Below are 23,222 nucleotides of genomic sequence, written 5' to 3' on the forward strand. Positions count from 1 at the left end.
GGATAAAGGTTTGTCAATCTTGTTGACTTTCTCAAAGAACCAGCTCTTTGTTTCACTGATTCTTTGGATTGTTTTCTGTGTTTCTATTTTCTTGATTTCAGACCTCAATTTGATTGTTTCCAGTCTTCTACTCCTCCTAGGTGAGTCTGCTTTCTTTTTCAAGAGCCTTAAGATGTTCTGTTAAGTCTCCAATGTTAGCTTTCTCCATTTTTTTAATGTGCGTTTATTTTCTCTATTGTGTCTTCAGCATCTGAGATTCTTTCTTCTATGTCTTGTATTCTGTTGGTTATGCTTGTCTCTGTCATCTCTGTTCATTTACCTAGATTTTTCATATCCATCCGGCCTTGCTTTGTGTTTTCTTCATTGCATCCATTTCTTTTTTCAATTCTTGAACTGTTTAGATTATCTGTTTGATTGTTTATTCTTGGTTTCCTAGGGTACCTTTTATGGATTTACTCAAGTCTTCATACTTTTGTTATTCTTCTCATCCATTTTTTCAAGGGAGTTTTTCATATTCTGTTTAAGGGACTCTATCACTTTCATAATGTCAGTTTTTTCTACTTCTTCTGGATTAAGGTGTTCAAGTCTTCCTGTGGTAAGTTCGCTAGGTTCTGGTGTTACCGTGTTGGAGGAATTCTTATATTGGCGCCTGCCCATCTCTTTCTTCAAATGCACTCCGATGGATCTTCTGGTACAGGATCAGGTCCCTTTGCTGGCCAGGGACCTCACAGGCAAAGGGCCTAGCTTGCTGTTGCAGGCTTAGTGAAACCAGGGCAGGACTCTTGGAGGTCAAAGGACCCCACAGACAAAAAGATGAACTTGGGGGGGGGGTGAGGGTTGTTCATAGCCAAAAAGCCCCTGCAGCAGGAGCTAGGGGTTCCGTGCACTCCATTCAGGCCAGGCGGGTGCACACTCACTCCTCTAGGTGGGTAGTCTCAGTGCAGGAACAAGAACTTTTCCTGGGCCAAGGACCTCACAGACACTAGGGCAGGCTTGGGGTTGTGGGCAGGGATGTGTAGAACAAAGAAGACGTTGCAGCAGGAGCTGAAGGGGCCCAGTGCTCCTTCCCCAGTTGTTCCACACTGCCCCGGGATGGCACCTACTCACCAGTCTGAAAGGTTGTCCTCAGCACAGGGACAAAACTCTTGGAGGTCAAAGGACCCTGCAGACAAAAAAAAAAAAAAAAAAAAAAAAAAAAAAAAAAAAAAAAAAGCAGGTAAAGGATTTTTTTTTTAACAGAGTGTTTGTTAAATATTTATGAGTGAGCATATCTCAGACTCATTCCTGGTGAATGAGTCTGTATAAGTTGTCCTATATTTCCCAAATGTCAGCTACTTCCTGCTCCTTAACTACGACTCCAGTGCATTCAGGTGTTTCTGCTTTCTTTGCATAAAAAATAATAATATAAAATACTTTAAAATAAATATGTATATTTAAAGGTATCGCATAATTTTAGTGCATATATGGTGATACCTACACAATTATAAGTATAGCATAACATCTATTTAATAAGGACATGGTTGCTTTATTCAAAATATACTGTTAATTGTGAGGAATGCATGTTCATATACATGTGAGCATGCATTTACTGAGATAATGTTCATTATCTACCACATATTTTATTTCCAAATATTTTGCACAAGTTCTATAAATTTGAAAAAATATTTTTGAGTTGAATCCATGCTAATATTTCCCTCATTTTTAGAACATAATTATTTTTATTTAATTTTTTTAAATAAGGAAACACGCAATTTTTTTACATTTTGCACACCAATTCTAATTCCCAATCTCTCCTGTCCTCCCATTTTCTCCATATTTTCTACTACCCCCCTATCTACTCCTAAAAGAGAATAAGACACTTGGCTTTTAGGAAGGACCAAGTACATCCCTACTATATCTAGGCTTTGGTATCCATCCAAAGAGGATGGGTTCCAAAAAGCTAATAAAGCAGTAGGGATAAATTCTCATGACACTGCCAGTGGCCCTGCTGTCAGCATCAGCCATACAACTGTTACCCACATTCAGAGTGTCTAGTTTACTCCTATGCTGTTTCCTTCTCTTTCTCGCTGGAATTGGTGATGTCCCATTAGCTCAGCTAAACTGTTTCAGTGGTGTCCCCAAAATAGTTTTATTTGCTCATATTCTCACTCCCTCATTCTTTATCTCACTCCTCCCACTCCTTCACTAGACTTTGGGAGCTCAATCCAGTACTTCATTGTGGCTCTCTGCCTCTGATTCCATCAGTTGTTGAATGAAGCTTATATGGTGACATTTAAGATAGTAATCAATATGAACCAGTCTGACTACAGGACAAGGTTAGTTCAGGCACTCTCTCCATTATTCCTTAGGGTCTTAGCTAGAGTCATCCCAAACTTGTGGATTCCTGGGAATTTCTCTAGTGCTAGTTTTTTCTATATGTTTTTGTTTTTTTTTTTTTTTGCTAGCCCCATAATGGATTCCTTAATCAAAATATCTCTTTTTTTGTTCTCTGTGTCTGTCATTTCCCCATCTCAACTATCCTGTTCCCTCTATCTTTTCTACCCCCTCCTCTTCTCCCCTCCTCCTCCCCTTCCACTCTTCTTTTCCCCAACCCCTACATGCCAAATTTTGTCAGGAGATCTTGTTTCTTTTTCCTTACAAGGGGAATCTATGTATGTTTCTCTTATGTTTCACCTTTTTACTTGGCCTCTCTAGGGTCATGGACTATAGACTTGGTATCCTTTGCTTTACAGCTAGTACCCACTTTTGAGTGATTACATACCATATCATCTTTCTTGGTCTGGGTTAACTCACTCAGGATGTTTGTTTCTGTTTCCATCCATTTGCAAGCCAATTTCATGATGTCAATTTTTTTCTTACAGCTGAGTAGTACTCCATTGTATAAATGTACCACATTTTCATTATCCATTCTTTGGTTGATGGGTATCTAGGTTGTATTCAGGTTTGGGCTATTAGAAAGAATGCTGCTATGAACATAGTTGAATAAAGATCATTGTAGTATAATTGAGTATCCTTTATTTATATGCACCAAAGTGGTATTTCTAGGTCCAGTTTTCTAAGAAACCACCAAACATATTTCCATTGTTTATAAAAGTTCACATTCCCACCTGCCATGCACCATGGCCCCTGTCTGCACTCTATGCACTAGAACCCAGTTTGCAAGCTTCGGGCAAGGGGCTGGAGGTTGAGAATACACACACAGAGACAGACCGACACACAGACCTTCCAACACTGGTACCAAAAAGCTCTCTTTAATAGCACCATGGAGGCTTAAATACCCGGCAGTCAATGGCCAACAGGTGAAAATGCTAGCCTCTGATCCTCTAGGCAAAGCACAGATTTTAGTAACTTCCATTAGAAGGCTCTAGACAGGGAAGAGCAGCTGAAAGCCAGGACTCAATTAGTCCCAACATCTCCCCCATAAATTTTCTATAAAACAGAAGACCCTCCTGTCATAGATCATCTCAGAAGAGTAAACCCTTACCCATTTTTGGGAGGCCCCTTCCCTGTCTTAGGTGGGCCCTCTTCTGTAGAAGTTGCCCATCTACAGAGAAGTCTTCATTGTTGGTGCAGTATTTACAACCAAACCTGGAGTACGTTCGAGTTACTGGCCAACAGGCTCAGAAGGACTTGCTAAGTGACCATATGCTGCATTCTCATGGGTTGTCTGATCTTACACAAAATTCAGAGATGAATGCCCATGGCAACAGGCATTAAGATTGCTAGCAATAGGGTCCCCAGTTACTACTGAACCCAGCCTCCTATTTGGGCTATGGTATTCTACCAACCCTTTGGCTAAAACAGTTACAAACATTTCAAGGGCTATTCAAGTAACAATTGAGTTGTTTCACCACATAAGAGGCATTAGCAATATTAACAGATGTCATACAAATGGAATGATAAAAGTATGAACAAGACATTTGTTGTATTAGCCTTAAGTCCACCTGCTCCTACAATAGGACAGTCTCTTGATTTAAATTTGAAAGTCCAAATTTAATGTGGACATTCAGGACATTCTGAGTCTGGAGAGCATCGTTGACTTGTCTCGCCAGTTTACCCATGGTGTCCAACATCAACGGTGTTTGTGCCATTGTCAGTCCTGTGACCATGGCTGCAGCAGCGGACACCATGATGACAGCAACCACTGCAGCTGTCTCTCCAGAGTCTCGTTGCTCTCGATACAGGGTCATCTCTGTCTGCTTAGCCTTTTTGGTAATTGGCAGTGGTATGATGGCTCCAATAAACGAGCACTGGAGTGGTCATCCTAGCAGTTGATCAGGCCACAGTTTCTGAAGGAACAACCAAGAATATCTTTCCTCCCAATGGTGCTATTCCATACTACAAAAAAAAAAAAGAAAGAAAGAAAACTAAAACAAACACAGGATTTAATAGTGCCTGGGCTCTCAGCAAAATATTCCAAAAAAGAAAGATAGGAACTACACTCACTTGTATAGGATTCCTTTAAAATAATAGTCATAGCCCAAAAAATATAACAAAGCATAAAGCATTCACAAAGGAAAAGGTTTGATTAATAGAATCCTGTTCTATTGACATATTGCTTAAAGCAGTTCCAGTAGTATAGTTTGAGGGATAAAAAGATGAATACAAAGAACTAACTTGGCTCTCTGATCAATACAAGTGTGTTACTTACCAGGCTTCACACAGTGCTTTCCGCTTGATTGGGACTCACCAGGAGGCTCATCAAGAGAGTGACAGGTGTCATTCTCAGGCTCATCACAGGATCCCTTCCCATCATTTTCCACAGCCCAAACATATCGCTCTGGTACCCAAATGGGCTTGTCTGTTCCTGGAGGAAAAACACAAACAGCTCCTCTCACCCAAGCCAACAGGCTAGCCATCCATAGCTTTTATCACCGAGGTGGCTTTCTGGGGGGACACCTTTGTAGGTTGTCTTGTTAAGACTGCTCCATCTCTGCTAATATATCACGTCCCTATAGATTGATAGGCAGGCCAGAAAGAACATATGGCTGGAAAAAACCCTCATGTCTTTTTTATTATGTCATTTCAATATTTTAAAACTTTTTTGAGGAGTTGTTTGACCCATCCCTTGCAGCCGTACAGTACCTTCTTCCAAGGACCATGCCTTTGGCCAATATTTTAAGGACAAAACTGATACAACTGCCCCAGAATCTAATATATCATCAAAGCCCTTTCCCTCTATAGTTATTCTAAGTTGGGGCTGTTCATTTAACTGTGCAACCCAAAAAGGAGCCATTCCAGGGGATCCAAACCCTTGATTGCCACGGGCTCGTTTATTATTGGTAAACTTGTTGGGAATCAACACTAATCGTGCTATCGGCTCACCTTGAGGAATTACCACCACCCCCTGTTGGACAGATGACATAACCTTAATCTTTTCTTTATAGTCTCCATCTACTATCTCAGGATGAATTTGGATCCCCTTTAAAAGGGTACTGCTTCTGCCTAATATAAGCCCCATGGTACCTGGAGGTAAGGGCCCATATACTCCTGTAGGGAGTGCTTGCACTCCCATTTGTGGAGTTAAGACTGAGGCACAAATGTCCAATCCTGAGCTCCCTGGTGTGGCTCCGACAAGGTCTTCAATGTGAATGGATTTCTATGCTGAAGGAACTGGACACGGCCTCTGCTGTGGTACTGTCCCTGTGGTCCTGCAGTTATTGCTTCATACACTGAGGTTTGGGGCCTGGAGCAGGGCCTTCTGCCAGTTTCCCTGCTGTTGATTAATGGTATGTGGCAGAGGTTTCCCATCTGTATCTGTTTTAGAGAAGCAATCATTAGCCCAATGTGCTCCCCTTCTGCAATTAGGGAACATGCCAGGTTTCCTCCTACCCTTCATTATCAGCTGTGGGCATTCCTTTTGAAAATGACCAGGAGTTCTGCAGTTAAAACAATTACCGCATCAGGCCCTCTCACCCACTCCTATGTTTCTGCGAGGTTGAATAGCTGCCGCTATAACCTGCCCTTGAATGAAATTCCCATCTATATCTCTGCATTTTCTGATATATTCATTTAAACTCTGTTTTGTGAAGGTGTAATGCTTTCTTACAATATCTATTGGCATATTAAAATACAAGTTGCTTTATTATAGGCATGGCTGTTGTTTTATCTCCAAACCATCTACCTGCTACTTGTAACAGCCTATTTACATAATCTTGGAATGGTTGTAAAACTTTTGATAATTGATCCCCAGCTTCTTTGTTAGGTAGGGCCTTCCAAGCTTTAGTGGCAGCTGCAGTTATTTGGGCGAATACTCCTGGATCATATAGAATTTGTTGCTGCAAATTGGTATAAGCCCCAGCCCCAGTTAGCATATCGAAATTACGTTTTGCTTGACTGCTAGAGGATTTAACTGGACCGTTTGCTTACAGTTTTCCTGATATTCCCTTCGCCATAGGAGATAATCTCCCCCAGATAAGATAGCATGCCATAAATGCTGCCAATCACTTGGTGTTAAATTCATAGCAGAGAAAGATTCTACCATAGCCAACGTGAAGGGTCCTTGACCCCCATATGCAGCTACAGCTTCCTTTAATTGCTTCATTTCTTTAAATTGTATCGCAAAATGTTGGCGAATTATTTGCCCTGGGTTGTTGGTGTCTGGCACCTCCATCACTGGTGCAACCATGTGTATAGGACGGACACAAACCCCCTTGTTTTGTTCAGTGCCAGAGTCCCTACTCAGCTGAGACCACCACCTTCATCATTATAAGCCTGTGGGGCCGAGGGAGTTGGATGTGAATCTTTTCTTACTTTACATTTTCTCGGTTTTCTTAAGAGATTTCTTATTTCCTTGCATATGATCTCCTTTTCTGATGAATCCTCACTATTCTCATTATCCTCCACAAACTCTAAATCATCAAACTCCTTCCTGTTGACTGACTCTTTTCTGAACAAAGAAAAGATTCCTCCCATCTTAACTCTTCAATAGGACGCTGTCTGCTTACCTCTCTTGGTGGGGCTAAAACCAAGCGAAGGACATCAGGATTAATACATAACTCAATAGGAAGGATGTCAGGATTAATACATACCCCAATCCACCCTCACCTTCAAAGGGCGACCTCTCAGTGTTTCCTAGTTCCCGATATATCGGAGGGCCCTCCAATTGCCGTGCACTGCAGCCCCCATCTGTGCTCTATGCATTAGAACCCAATTCGCGAGCTTTGGGCAAGGGGCTGGAGGTTGAGAATACACACACAGAGACAGATCGACACAAAGACCTTCCAACACTGGTACCAAAAGCCCTCTTTAATAGCACCATGGAGGCTTAAAGTCCCTGCAGTCAATGGCCAACAGGTGAAAATCCCATCCTCTGATCCTCTAGGCAAAGCACAGCTTTTAATAACTTCCATTAGAAGCCTCTAGACAAGGAAGAGCAGCTGAAGGCCAGAACTCAATTAGTCCCAACACCCATCAGCAAGGGAGGCGTGTTCGCCTGATGTAGGATTCACCTTTGTGTGCTGTGAACATGTTTTATTGCCATTGGTAAATAAAGAAGCTGTTTCGGCTAGTGGCTTAGCAGAATAGAACAAAGTAGGAATTCCAAGCAAATAGAGGAGTAAAGAAGGCAGAGTCAGAGAGAATTCATATATAGCTTCCACAGAAGACAGATGCTGGACACTGGACTGAACCTTACCAGTATGCCACCACTACATGGCAATACACAGATTAATAGAAATGGGTTAATTTAATATGTATGTAATAACCAATAAAAAGCAAGAGTTAATAGGACAAGAAGTATTATAATAATAAACAGTTTCTGTGTGATTATTTTGGGTCTGGGCAGCTGGGAAACAAATGTACACTGCTTAATTACATTCCCGTTACTCTACATCACCTCCACCATAAACTATCATTGTTGTTTTTGATCTTAGCTAATCTGACTGGTGTAAGAGGGTATCTCAGAGTCATTTGATTTGCAATTCCCTGAAGACTAAAGATGAGGTTCTTCTCTTGAGAATTCTCTTTTTAGATCTGCAACCCATTTTTAAATTGGATTATTTAGACCCTTGATGTCTAATTTCTTGAGTTCTTTATATATTTTGGAGATAAGTCCTCTGTCTGATGTGGGGTTGGTAAAAATCCTTTTCCATTCAATAGGCTGCCTTTAGTCTTACATACTGTGTCTTTTGCTTTACAGAAGCTTCTCAGTTTCGTGAGGTCCCACTTATTTATGGTTGCTCTCAGTGTCTGTGGATTTGTGTTATATTTAAGTGTCAGGAGCTAATTTCCTCCTAAAATCATTACAGGAACCATCACCCTGGGGAGTCTACAGATCTGTCAGGAGCTATTTCCTCCTAGGATTATTGCAGGAACCATCACCCTGGGGAGTCTGCAGAGAACCCCACACCCCTAATTGTGTTAGGAATCGTTCTATTGACAGAGCCTACCCCACACCCAAATTGGCTGTTAATGGAGAGCTATCTGTTAGCGGAACCCACCCCACATTCCAAACTATCTAGAGAACTAGGTGTGTCATCTCCTGTTGTGACTTCCTGGCCTATGTGACCTGACCGACGGTAACCTCCTGGACGACGTGACCTATGTGAACCATGCGGCTAGAGCCCAGGCCCCTGTGCCCACCCCCAACTCCTTACCCTATATAAACTGTACCCCATCTCTAATAAACGGAGGCTCTGACAAACTTAGCATAGCCTCATTCCTTTCTCTCAGCTCATATCTTCCAGATAGTGCCTCTCCGGGACCCTGGAATAACTGAACTGCCAGGCGGGTTACAAACCCCTAGACTAAGTAACCCGCCAAAGCAATAAACCAGTGACTCGGAGCATGGCCAACTATCGGACGACGACGCGCGGTCCCGGGACAACAACAAGTAGAAAAAAGTAGATTCTGCAGCTGTAGAACGCGGACAGATCTGCAGAATGAGGTAGGCGCAGGATCACTGTCATCCAAAAAGATATGGGACTTTCTTTTTTTTTTTTTTTTTAAGATATGGGACTTTCAAAGGAAGAGAAATTCATACAGGAATTTAATCAATCAATCAGAGAGAGAGGAGTAAGAGTCAAAAACAGAGACTTATGTGTTTGCTTTATGTGTTTGCTTGTGGACTCAAAAGGGAGTCCCTCAAGATGCAAGAAGTTAGGGTACAATCCACACGGCTACGCCTGCCAAGCAGGCTGGCTGCTAGGGCTAGAGAGCTTATGTCTTTAACCCCCTGCCATATGGGGTGAAAGCTGACAGGCAGATTTGCTATAAAGGAATCTAGACTCAAAAAGCTGCAGCTTCATTTAGGACAGTAAATATGCTTCTTTTCCATTTTAAAAATCTTGCTTCTTGGTCAAAAATCTTTAGTTTGTCGGTGTATAAGTTTATATCTAAGGCAGATTAATTTCAGTACTGTGTTTCTGTAAGAAAGTTTTAAAATCAAAGATTGTAATATATTCAGAGGATTTTAGAATTGTTTAGGCTATCCTGAGTTTTTATGTCTTTTGTATAAAGTTGGCGGATTGTTTTTTTCAAGTTCTATATTGTTCTTTTGAGTTCTGTGGAAAGTTTTGCTATAATTTTAATGAACATTTACATTAAATCTCTATGTGAGTTCTGTGAGGAATGTTGCTATAATTTTTAATGGACATTTACACTGAGTCTGTAAACTGCTTTCAGTGAAATTGTCATTTTTGCTGTGTTTCTTCTGGTTTCCCAAGAAAGTAGGGGATCTTTCAAGATTTAAAGTTCTTATCCTACAAGTTTTTCCGGTTGGGTGGGAGTCGTATTGTTTCAGCTTGAGGTCCTTTCTTGCTGCTGGGTGTGGCTTTAGGGTGGACTGCTGAGACTCAGGTCTCTCACTAAATTTATCAAGGGCCAGAGTTATATTCTAACAAGTGATAATGGTTAAAAATAAAAAAAAAAAAAACATTTCTGCCTTCACAAGCAGAGATGACAGGACCCAAAACTTCTGTCCTGCTTGCTTAAAGTTACTCCAAGATGTTTTGTGGTATTCATGGATATTTAAAAGGATGATGTCTCATTTATCCTAGGTGTAAAACAGGTACATCTTGGTTATTTTCCGATTCTGGCTATGATAAAGTAATTCTTCTGTAAGCAAGGCTGAGCACATGGTCTTATGTTTAAACAACTTTATATTTGGCCCAAAAGGGGTATTACTAAGTTTTGAGGTATATATTTGCCTAATTTTAAAAATATAGACATAATGGGGTCCCTCAGTGCTGGGGAGACTCTCACTCGGGTCTCGGGATGGTGTGGGCCCCCACGTGGCTCGCCAGACACCGTCCTTGCTGAGGTCACACAATGCCTTGGTTGGCAGGGGAGGAATTCGACCCCGAATGACCGGGAGAAAGAATTTTTGAGGAAAGAGGCCACAGCCCAGTGGTCCAGGAGGGTCATAAACTCCAAAAATCCAGTGATGGTCGCAGGGGGACAACTCCCTGCCTCGGGATCACTCCCAAGGTCGTAATCAGCTAGTTCCTAAAACAGTACTGTGATAATTGCAGCTGGAAAACCTGTTTTTCAAGGTTAAGGTCTGGCTTTGTCTTCAGCTAGTTCCTAGTGCAGGGTCACTGAACAGGCTGGCCCTGGATTTTTGATTCTTCTCTTCCAGCTGGGGGAGTCTGGTTTATCCAGGTTTTTCAATACTATGTGTGATCCAAAGGTGACTGTCAGTTTACACTTCCAGCAATGGAGTTTTTTCTTTACCCACATTTTCTTAAGCATAAATTGTTAGCAGTAATTTTTAATTTTGGTCATTTCTACAAGGATAAGATAAAATCTCAGAGTTTTGATTTACATTTTTGTAACGGTTAAAGGATGTTATGTTTAAGAATTTTTTAAGTGTCTCAGTCATTTTTAAGTTCGTCTGTTGAGAGTTTTCAGTTTAGGTCTATAACAAATATTTTTATTGGAATAATTTTTAATAACTAATTTCCTGAGTTCTTCATATATTTTTGGAATGGATTTATGATAAGTAAAGATCTTTTCCCACTCTAGCCTTGTTATACAAAAGGTTCTCAATTCAGGAGATATAATTTATGGTTTCTCACAATGTTTATGCCACTGAGGCTGTGTTTGAGATGTGGCAAACTGTACTTCAAAAAAATTTTTTTCTCTGTGAGGTTCAACATAATTTGTATATGCTGAGGCCTTTGGCTCATTTAAACTTAAGTTTTGTACATGGAGATGGATATGGATCTATTTTCATTCTTCTACATGTTGGTGTCTAATGAGGCCAGCATTATTAGTTAAAATGCTTCCTTTTTCCATTTTCTTATCTGCAAGACAGACTTGCAACTTAAGAGGAGGATAGCTTACAAACCTTTGGTTGGATGTCCAATGGTTAAAGCTCTAGTTATAATATTCTTATGGGAAACCTTGAGCTGCTAGGCAAAATTATTACAAGAAAACAGTTTCCAATAGAAAGCTTAAACAAGCTGCCTAACAGGTACTCAAGCAGGTAAAATATAAATCAACAGGTAAAGTATACAATAATCAACAAATGCAGTATATTAATTATGATTCAGCTAGGGTAAGTGTGTATATTAAATATAAAACTTATTCTACAACAGATTTGCCAGTTAAGATATTAAACTCTTAATTTAAAACAGTAGCCTGTCTGATACAAAAGGGCAGGATAAAAGCTGAAAAATGGTTTGACAAAATATTGACTATGCTCAATGCTTCTTATACTAAACAATAGATTCATTGTTAATTTTAAGACTGATTCCTGGACAATTGTGTTTGCTCAATTCAAAGGCAAAAACAATAATCTTTTCCCAGATGATCATTGCTACAATTCACACAACTATATTTTGCTAATGTTATAGCAAAAAATGCCTTAAAGGATTTTATGCTAAATTTTACAAATGGCTCTTCCAATGGAAGAACTGCATATATGGCTAATAAAAAAATTGTGGAGCGTAACAAGGCTCCTTAAAAGCAACTCATAAAAGTTGCAAGCAGATCCTGATACAAATGGATCTGGTGTGATAACACCAAGCTGACCTTTGCTAAAGCAAGGTGGAAAAGCCCTTACAATGCATTATGAAAACACCCGACATATATATATTTGGGGTCAAGGATATGTTTACGCTTTTTTCACAGAAATAAAATAAAATCTATATCTGAAGTCAAGGCTGCAGACACCCCACAGAGGAGTTCCAGAGGTGACTGGGGAGAGGTCCTTGGTCCGGCCTTTCCTGCCCCCAAGGAGAGGAGTGCCTGATAACAGAACCTGCTGCTCCACTCTGCAGGGTGTCATTTCTGCCCCTAGAGAGTCCAGGGAGACCCGGCTGAGATAGTGCCAGGATGTGCTTCAGATAGCTGAATACAGCTCACCTCACTCAGGAATCCCACCTGCCCTGAAGCACAAATGCTGAGCTGCTTCTGATGCAGACTAAACAACTGTTTTAATCTTTGGGGCACAGAACTCATTTTAATTTAAATATTAACCTCTCTTAACTTAAGAAGGGGAAAGATTGGGGTTCCTGTCACTGTTGCTCAGAGACTGGAACTGTTGGTATTTGATGACAACAATGTATGTCATTGTGCTCTTACTGAAATTGATCTAATGATATTTGTAAGTGCTTATAGATGTTGGGAAAGGTTTGACACATGCTGTAAAGTGTTTGGGTTTAATGCATATGTTAAAAATTTTAGATTTTGATCCCTTTTACACTGCCCTAATTGTTGGCAGGCAGCACACGTAATTTTATGTGGAGTAGGCAGTTAGGAAGGAGATATACCAAAGGCCAGAATAAAAGGTGAATACTGGGTTTGGAAAATGCCCTTTCTTCTTCTCTGGAGATGGAGTTATTGGTGCCCAAATAAAATCATTATATCTTTTGTTTGAGGAGCTCCTCACAGTCTTTTCATTAATGACAGACGCAGGGGCCCAATGACAGGAGTTAGTGTGTATCCTCGCCTGAACAGCACACCATACAGAGGTTGTAGAAACCAGCTCAACATGGCATGGTGCCAGTTATGAGGGTGCCCTCCACATGGCCTAAGACAGGGTGCCCTGTGATCTGCTTGCTTTAAATCTCGCTAGATACCTTTTATTTGAGGAGCTCCAAGGACGGGTGACTTGTGGCAGGACATCCCCCAAACTAAGACAGGGTCCTGGGAACCCTAAGATGGGTAAGGGGAAAAAGACCTGGTCCCCACTCGACCTAAGAATCATAAGGCACCCCTCTGTTCCCAGGAGAGGTAAATTGCTTCACCATTCGAGAGGAGGGTCTTGTCCCAGTCCCTTCTCCTTTAGATCTGACACCACGGTTGCACTCTGACCTGGTGCCCTCCACTTAATAGCTGCCTGTCTTTATAAAAGAAAGGGGATCTGTCAGGAGCCAATTTCCTCCTAAAATCATTACAGGAACCATCACCCTGGGGAGTCTACAGATCTGTCAGGAGCTGTTTCCTCCTAGGATTATTGCAAGAACCATCACCCCAGGGAGTCTGCAGAGAGCCTCACACCCCCTAATTGTATTAGGAATCGTTCTATTGACAGAGCCTACCCCACACCCAAATTGACTGTTAATAGAGAGCTATCTGTTAGCGGAACCGGCCCCACATTCCAAACTATCTAGAGAACTAGGTGTGTCATCTCCTAGTTGTGACTTCCTGGCCTACTTGACCTGACCGACGGTAACCTCCTGGACGACATGACCAACGTGAACCATGCGGCAAGAGCCCAGGCCCCTCTGCCGACCCCCAACTCCTTACCCTATATAAGCTGTACCCCATATCTAATAAACGGAGGCTCTGACAAACTTAGCATAGCCTCATTCCTTTCTCTCAGCTCATATCTTCCAGATAGTGCCTCTCCGGACCCTGGAATAACTGAACTGCCAGGCGGGTTACAAACCCCTAGACTAAGTAACCCGCCAAGGCAATCAACATTTAAGAAGTGATATCCTTTGCCCATGCATTGAAGGCTACCCCTCACTTTTTCTTCTTTCAGATTCAGTGTGGTCAGATTTATTCTGACATCTTTAATCCATTTGGACTAGAGTTATATACATGGAGATAGATATGGATCTATTTGCATTTTTCTAGATGTTGACATCCAGTCATGTCAGCATAATTTGTTGAAGAAACTTTTCTCTTCTATTGTATAATTTTAGCTTCTTTGTCAAAACTCAGATGCTCACACATGTGTGGATTAATTTCTTGGTCCTCAGTTTGATTCCATTATTCTACCTATCTGCTTTTATGCCAATATCACACTGTTTTCATTACTATAGCTCTATAATATAGCTTGATGTCTTGGATAGTGACATCTGCAGAAGTTCCTTTATTGTGCAGGATATCTTAGGCTATAATGCATTTTTTATTTTTGCATATGAAGTTTAGTATTTTTTTTTCAAGGTCTGTGAAAAATTGTGATGGGATTTTGATGAGGATTACATTGAATCTATAGATTGCTTTTGGAACAATTGCCATTTTTATTATGCTGATTTTAGCTATCCAAGATCATGGAAGATCTTTTCATTTTCAGGTATCTCCTTCAATATATTTCTTCAAAGATATAAATTTCTTGTTAACAGGTCTTTTATTACTTTGGTTAGTGTTACCCCAAAATATTTTATGTTATTTGTAGATTTTTTACAGGGCAATATTTCTCTGATTTCTTTCTCAGCTTCTTTGTCATTTTTATATAGGAGGACTATGGATTTTTTTAGTTCATCTTGTACCCTGCCATATTACTGAAAGTATTTATCAGCATTAGAAGATCCCAAATAGTGTTTTGGTGTCATTTATGTATAGTATCATATCATCTGCAAATAGCAGAAGTTTGACTTCTACTATTCCATTTTATATCACCTTGATCTCAATTTCTTTTGTCTTATTGATCTAGCCAAAACCTCAAAAACTATGTTGGATAGATATGTAGAAAGGAGTTAGCCTTGCCTTGTTCCTAATTTTAGTGGAATCACTTTGAGTTTCTCTCCATTTAATTTGATGTTGGGTATCATCTTGCTGTATATTGCTATTGTTACATTCAGATATTTTCTTATTATCCCTGATTTCTCTAAGTCCTTTATCATGAATGTGTGTTGGATTTTTCAAATTCTTTTTCAGCATCTAATGAGTTGATCATGTATTTTTTTTCTTTCAGTTTATTCATATGGTGAATAACATTGATAGATTTTCACATGTTCAACCATGCTTGCATCTCTGAAATGAAGCTGACTTCTCATGCTGAATGATTTTTTGATGTGTTATTGGATTCCCTCTGCCAGTATTTTTGAATCTATGCTTATGAGGGAGATTGGTCTCTAATTTAATTTTCTTTCTTTGCTGAGTCTTTGTGTAATTTCAATATCAGCATAACTATAGCCTCAGCTCTTCTTTGAAGTTCTGGTAGAATTCTGTGCTTAAACCATCTGGCCCTGTGTTTTTTTGTTTGTTTGTTTGTTTTTAGGCTTTTGGTAACTACTTCTATTTCCTTGCAGGTTATATTTAAATTGTTCAATTTTTATTCATTTAATTTTGCTATAGAGTATGGATCCACAACAATTTCCATTTCTTTTACATTTTCCACATTTGTGGTGTACAGTTTTTGGTGGTATTGAAAGACCCTACAGACCCCCTCCTCAAAACCCGCAGCTAGCATGCTCCCGAGGGAATGTCCTGTTTGCTTAAAAAAATTCTCTGGATCAGCAGCCAGCCTGCTCTCGTAAGAACATCCCATGTGCTTGAGAGAGCAGGATGTCTATGAGATAGGAAGACTGCAAGGCAGGATATCGATAAGATAGGACATCAACAAAGCAGGTTGACTGCAAAACAGGATCTATGCTGAGAGAGGAAACCATTCATGCCCCCCGCCTCATTCCGATAACCACGCTTTTGCTTCTGTAAACTTGCTTTTTGCTCTTCCCTATAAAAAGCCAGCCCTCCAGTTGGCAGGCGAGCAATCTTCCAAGAGATCTTGCCACCCGCAGGTACCTGTGTCTACTCAATAAACCTCTTGCTAATTGCATCCTGTGGTTTGGTCTCGGAGTGTCCTGGTTCTGGGGTCTTCATCATTGGAGGAAAGGTCCTCTCTGAGGGTCTTTCAGTATGACCTAATAATTCTCCAGATTTCCTCAGTGTCTTTTGTTATGTCCCCATTTTCACTTATGATTTTGTTCATTTGGATGTTTTCTTTCTGTCTTTTGATTAGTTTGAATAAGGGTTTGTCTATCTTGTTGATTTTCTCAAAGAACCAGCTCTTTGTTTTATTGATTCTTTGAATTGTTTTCTTTGTTTCTATTTTTATTGAATCCATGCCTCAATTTAATTATTTCCTGTTATCTACTCCTCCTAGGTTAGTCTGCTTCTTTTTGTTTTAGAGCTTCAAGGTGTGCTGTTAAGTTACTAGTGTGAGATTTCTCCACTTCCTTTATGTAGGCATTAAGTGCTATGAACTTTCCTCTTAGCACTACTTTCATAGTATCCCACAGGTTTGGTTATGTTGTGCCTTAATTTTTGTTGATTTCTAGGAAGTCTTTAATTGTTTTGTTTGTTTCTTCCTTGACCAATGGGTGATTCAATTTTGCACTGTTTAATTTCTTCTAGTGTGTATGTTTTCAGCAATCATTGTTTTTGTTAAATTCTAACTTTAAACCATGGTTATTCTATAAGTTGTAGGAAGTTATTCCAACTTTTTCATATCTTTTAAGATTGACTTTGTGACTGATTATGTGATCAATTTTAGAGAAGGTTCCAAGAGGTGCTAAGAAGAAGTTATATTTTTTTGTGTTTTGGTAAAATGATTTACAGATGTCTGTTAATACCATTTTAGCCATGACATCTGTTAGGTCTCTTACTTCTCTGTTAAATTTCTGTCTAGTTGATTTTTTCCATTAGGTAGAGTGGGGTGCTGCCATCTCCTACTATTAATGTGTGGGGCTTGATGTGCAATTTAAACTTTAGAAATACTTATTTCACATATATGCATGCTCTTGTATTTGGGACATAAATGTTCAGAATTGAGACTTCATCTTGAAAGATTGTACCTATGATAAGTATAAAGTGTCCATCTTTTCTGATAGATTTTAGTTTGAATTTTATTTTGTTAGCTATTAGAATAGCTAAAATAGCTTCTTTCTTAGGTCCATTTGATTGGGAACTATCTTCCCATCCCTTTACTTAGAGATAATGTCTCTCTTTGAGGTTGAGCTGTGTTTCTTGTATACAGCAGAAGGTTGGATTAAGATTTTGTATCTATTCTCTTGACATGTTTCTTTTTGTAGGTGAAATGAGTCTATTGATATTAAAAGATACTTGTTGGAGGAGGGGAGCAGCTTGTTGGTTTCTAAACATCTGGCTAGCTTAGACCCAAAATAATCACACAGAAGCTGTATTAATTAAATTACTACTTGGCACATTAGATCTGGCTTCATATTGGCTAACTATTACATATTAATTTAACCCACTTCAATTTATCTGTGTTTCACCATGTGACAGTAGCTTACTGAAAATAAAGTTCCCAGCATCTGTCTCCGGTGGTTCCATCACGTCTCTCTGAATCTACCCTTTATTCTCCCAGAATTCAGCATAATTTTTCCTGCCTACCTAAGTTCTGCCTTGCTATAGGTCCAAATCAATTTCTTATCCATTAATGATAATCATACCACAGAAGGGACTCCCACATCACCTCCCGTTTACGGTTTAAATAAAAAAGAACTTTTAACTTTAATATAGTAAAATTACATAGAACAAAACAGGTATCAAACAAGAATTACAGTTATATTATTTCTATATACTTTATCTTTTACCATGACTAAGGAAAACTATAACTATAAATTCTTTAAGTCCATCAAAGACTCCAGAAAGATATAATATTACCTAAATAAACAGGAAGTGCTCTGTAAGCAACTTCCAAAACTCTAGAATTGATACAGAAATCAAATTGTCTAGACAGTCACCCAAAGTTCTTTCATATCTTTAGGGTATCTATCTTCAGCCTATACACCCATAGTATCCAGCAGACTTTTCCATGAAGCAAGAGTTTCAAAGACAGTTCTACCTATATTGGCAGCATGTCAGTCACTTTCTTCTGTGTCCTGCAGGACGTCTGGAAGACTCTTTCATGTAGCAAGAACCCCAGAGGACAATCTTACATATAGGAATGTACAGCAGTCATTTATCTGCAGGTCCTGAATGTCCAGTTTATCAAATAATCCAAGCAAGAGCAGCTTCTTGTCCAAATGAATAACCAACTTCATAAGGAGCCTCTTTGATGCCCGTCTTCCTCTTGAAGTAGCTCATACTGCCAGGAGCAGATGTGTCTCATTGTCATGAAAGTCCTAAGTCTAAAAGTCTCTGAAAGATTTTAAGAATACCTATCTAACTGAAATATATTTCTATACATTTAAAAAATCTACTAATATGACTACAAGCTTGGCTATTATATATGAGTATGCATTAACTTATAGTTTTTTAATTTTACATTGCATTTTAAAATGAGCTACACAAACACAATACCATAAACAAGACCAGAAATACATATGCATATAACAAAATTGATCTTAAATTTGCATCAATAGACTAAGATCCATACCAATGCAAATTATTCATATCTATATCATATCCCTTTTTAAATGTAAAAAAACATTTATAGACAATATTTGAGAATATGGGCATAGTTTACTCCATACTGCCTTCTGCTGATTGTTGGGGGTAGTAATTTTTGGAGGTATTCATAGTGTCTTTGAGCTGAATTTTTTCTTCTTCTATCCGTATTTCTTAGGTTTAGTCTTTTTATGGTTTCCAAGATTTTCTGGATGTTTTATGTTAGGAATTCTTTGGAATTAATGTTTTCTTCAACCAATGAATCTATTTTCTCTATATTATCTTCAGCAACTGAGAATATACATCTTGGACTTCTCTGTGTAGTTGAAGCATGTGTGTCAGAATTCCTCTAAGTGTATGGGGGATAGGAGGATTCAAGGTTGGAGGTGTGACTTGTAGCATAAAGGGTCTGATTGATGGGGTGGATATTTTGGGGTAGCACACATACAGGAGGCTAGCCTATTGGCCAGCTGGGGAAGCTGAAGCAGTTGGGGGAAAGGCCCAGTGTTATGCCCTAGTATGAAACACCTAGAGAGTTGGATGCCTAGCTGGGTAGGTAGTAACTCACCCCTTGGTCCACTCTGTGAAGTTGAAGCCTGTGTTTCAGAGTTCTTCTGAGGTCATGAGGGATAGGAGGGTTTGGGCATGGGGTGGGATTTGTAGCTTCCAGGGTCAGATTTATGGAATTCTTTTCTTAAAAAAAAAAAAAAAAAAACAAGAAATTGTAGAGGGAGACTATTCATTTATTTCCTGGTTGCCCAGACATGAATAATCACACAGAAACTATGTTAATTACAACACTGTTTGACCAATAGCTAATCTTATTCCTAGCTAGCTTTTATATCTTAAATTAACACAATTCTATAAATCTGTGTATAACCATGAGGTTGTGACCAATGTCTTTCTTCTTTGGCAGCAGCAAGGTTTTTCCTTGACTCAGCCTACTCTCTCTTCTATATCTCTGTCAAGATTTCTTACCTGTCTTTACTCTGCTAATTTATTGGCCAAAAGAGCTTTATTAATTAACCAATAAAAGCAACACATATGGAGAAGGATATGCCACATTAAGAACTTTAAATCCAATCTCCCTTATTTTAAATTTCCTCCTGACCTTAACCAACAATATCTTGTAAATAACACCCTTAAAAATGAGAAATTTCCACAACTCATTGAATGATCAAAATGATCCTCTCCACTTTGGGGGAATTTAGGTTTTATATTCTTAATTTTACTTCCTTCTATCTGAGAGCTATAACATTTTTAAGGGATATTGAAAACAAAACTTTGAGTTAATTGTCAAAAACTGATAGAGATAGTTTTATTATTTGTTGTAAAGTATCTGCATAAAGACTTGTGTCACCTCATGGCTTAATTATTCTCTTGAGGCTGGATCATCTCAGCTAGCCTCAAAATTTTCCTGAGGAGTTTGTATTCCAATGCAGATCTTTAGGTGTTTATTTCACCTTAGTAGTACAATCATATTCCTAGAGAAATTGTCATTGTGGGGCACCATTCTCCTTTTGAAGACCGCAGTGTTTGCTGTTAGGCATACTCATGCTTCACTGCAGATAACTGATAGAGACTTAAACCCAATATTTTATACAGGAATGTAGAAGAAATATTTTTTTCTACAATTAGTTACAAAAAGTATAGAATATATATATATATATATATATATATATATATATATATATATATATATACATACCTATGTATGTGTATATATACATATATATACACACAATAATCTTATAAATTTTCTACCTTAAGAGAAACTGTTCAAGTATCATTATAAAACCAAAGGTTTATGAGATGAGTGCCAATAAAATAGTCTTTAAGTATTTGTTTTTCTTCTGTCTCAATAAGGTGACACTTCTGACATGAGGCAGAAATTTTGGAGTTCCCTTTAATAAGCATGCTTCGGTTTAGAGAAAGAGAAAACCACACTCTAAAGTCAGTTTTATTCTTTAACTTGAAAAGAACTAGAAAAAGACCATTTACATTATATATCTGAAGAGAATCATAGAAACAAACATTTGATAAAAGATATGAAATTTAATTCTTTGACAAGGATGCTCAATTTTGCTACAAGGACATGTGCTCATCTATGTTCATAGCAGCATTGTTTGTCATAGACAGAACTTGGAAACAATCTAAATGTCCCTCAATCGAAGAATGGAAAAGGAATATGTGGTACATTTACACAATGGAGTATTACACAGCAGAAAAAAATAATGACATCTTGAATTTTGCAGGAAAATAGATGGAGCAAGAAAGCTTTATTTTGAGTGAGGTAACCCAGACACATAAAGACAATTGTCACATATGCTCACTCATAAGTGTTTTTAATCATAAAGCAAAGAAAACCAGCTTACAAATCATAATCCCAGAGAATTTATACAACAATAAGGACGCTAAGAGAGACATACATAGATCTAATCTTAATAAGAAATAGAAAATGACAAGATCTCCTGAGTAAATTGGGAGGATGGGGACCTTGGGGGAGGGGTGAAGGGGGGGGAGGCAGGGAGGTGAGCAGAGAAAAATGTAGAGCTCAATAAAACTCAATAATTTTTTTAATTAGTTTAATCCTTTGGGCAATATGGTATACCAATAGGCCAATTTACTCTTTATGTTGAGATTTTTTTCTTTTCTGGATGATTTATCCAAATCAGGTGGGCAATGTGATATACCAATAGTCCAATTTATACTTTATCTTGAGAGATTTTCTTTTCTGGATGATCTGTTCAATTTCATTGATGGCTTATTTCTCCAGTGGCCTTCCAACACCTTGGTTGGATACCTTCATTCTCCTGAAAAGACGAAATCAACACCCATCTCCAGCCCTAATTTTGTGGAGGTTATTTTGACAAATTATTTCTGATCAAATAAAAACCATATGTCAATTTTATAGGTTAGTTTATTGTAAATAACCATATTGTTTGATGAACTCTCATATTTTCATTTTAAATGGTTTATTTTGTTTAAATTTTATTTTAATCAATGTGGATGGTATTCATACCTATTCTTCTCCTGTGGAAAGAAAAGCAAAACCCCTTCTCAAACACGGCACATGCACTGGTTTCCAATCTGTGGTCAGTATATCTTTAAAGCATAACAGCTAATCTAATTCAGTAAGTTTTTCTACTATTCAATGTCTCTCCACAGTTATTGTTCCTTTCTCATTAGCATTTAGAAAATTCAAATTTAATAAAGCACTATGTAATCTACTTTGAGGATCTTTAGCATCCTTTTCTGTTTATTTAACATAGTCTTTAGCATTTGATTTAATCGTTCTATAACTTTAGAATTGTGTGGTATACTTATATGTTTGTTATTATGATAAGCAAAAAATGCTTCATTTTCTTAGAGACATATGCTGGAGTATGTGGGGGTTTTCTTTTGTATGAGTATACCCATGAAGACCATAACTTCTAACAAATGTGTGACTACCAAATTCTGAACCTAAAGTAATTTCCCACTGAAATCATGAACAGGTATTAAGAGGGTGTTAAAGGTAAAGTGAAGAAAGTTTTTTTAATCAATACTATAAGAGGCCATCTTATGGGTAATAGAAAAGACAAAATAATGTGACATTGTATAGAGCCCATTGGCTGAATCATATTATTAACAGATCTTAAATCTGTTACCAGTCTTCATTTTCCAGATTTCCTTTTAATAACAAAAGCAGAGGAATTCCAAGGCCTGTTTGATTCTTGAATATGTTTAGCACATTATTTCTCCGCTACCAGCTATTCTAAAGTTTACAGTTTCTCTTTTGTTAAAGGTCATTATGGAACCAACAAAGGATTGTCTGTCAACCATTTTAAAGTTAGGGCTATCAGTGTCTTTTAAAGTGCATTTTGCTTTGTTCTTGTATAACTTGAATGATCAGTGACTGTTCTTTATAATACCTTCTATTTTTTCCCAGAAACAGATGTTAATTTATGGCTTGTTTCTAAGATGGTGCGAATATTAACCTAAGTATCCCATTGCTGTCAAGATTCACATCCCAATAATTAATTGTTATGTTAGTTACATATGACTATAGTTTCCTCTCTGTCATTCCAGCTCTATATATTTGACCCATCTAATTCTGTGTTTTACTTGAGATAAAATTCCAATCCCTAAATCTGAACATTTACTTCCTTAAGAGGCAACTTTCATGACAAGATTCTTGGGAGATTATTGTTACATCTACTCCTATGTTGATGAGAACTTCAATGATAATGTAATTTATTTACATTTTTAATTTCATCACTATTCATTTATAGTAGTTTGCCAAAATACGCATTTTATGGTTTCTCCTGATTTTTTTGTTTTCTCTTTTTTGCCTTTTCTATTATCCGGAGCAATATGGTTTCTTATAATAGGCATTAGACTGTTTAATTATTCTGAAAGGGGTTTTTCTATGATGGCCAGAAAGGACTGAACCATATTTGGCATAGGGGCCTGTGAAGGGTTTCTCAAGGAGTTTCCTGAAATTTTCTCTTGATCTATACTTATTAGTCCAATTCCTGCCTTTCCCCACACTTTCTGCATGTTCCAGAAAGAAGGGGCATTCGGTTTTGATTATGCTCATGTTTACTTATAAATTGACCTATTTTGCCACAATTATAACACTTCACATTTCAATTTTTTCCTGAAACCTCTGGAAACCATCTCTTCTATCCAAACATCATCATGATCCT

The sequence above is a fragment of the Microtus oregoni genome, unplaced genomic scaffold (assembly GCF_018167655.1).
Source record: "Microtus oregoni isolate MIOR12 unplaced genomic scaffold, Mior012 000067F_ref0000223, whole genome shotgun sequence".
NCBI classification, from domain to species: domain Eukaryota; kingdom Metazoa; phylum Chordata; class Mammalia; order Rodentia; family Cricetidae; genus Microtus; species Microtus oregoni.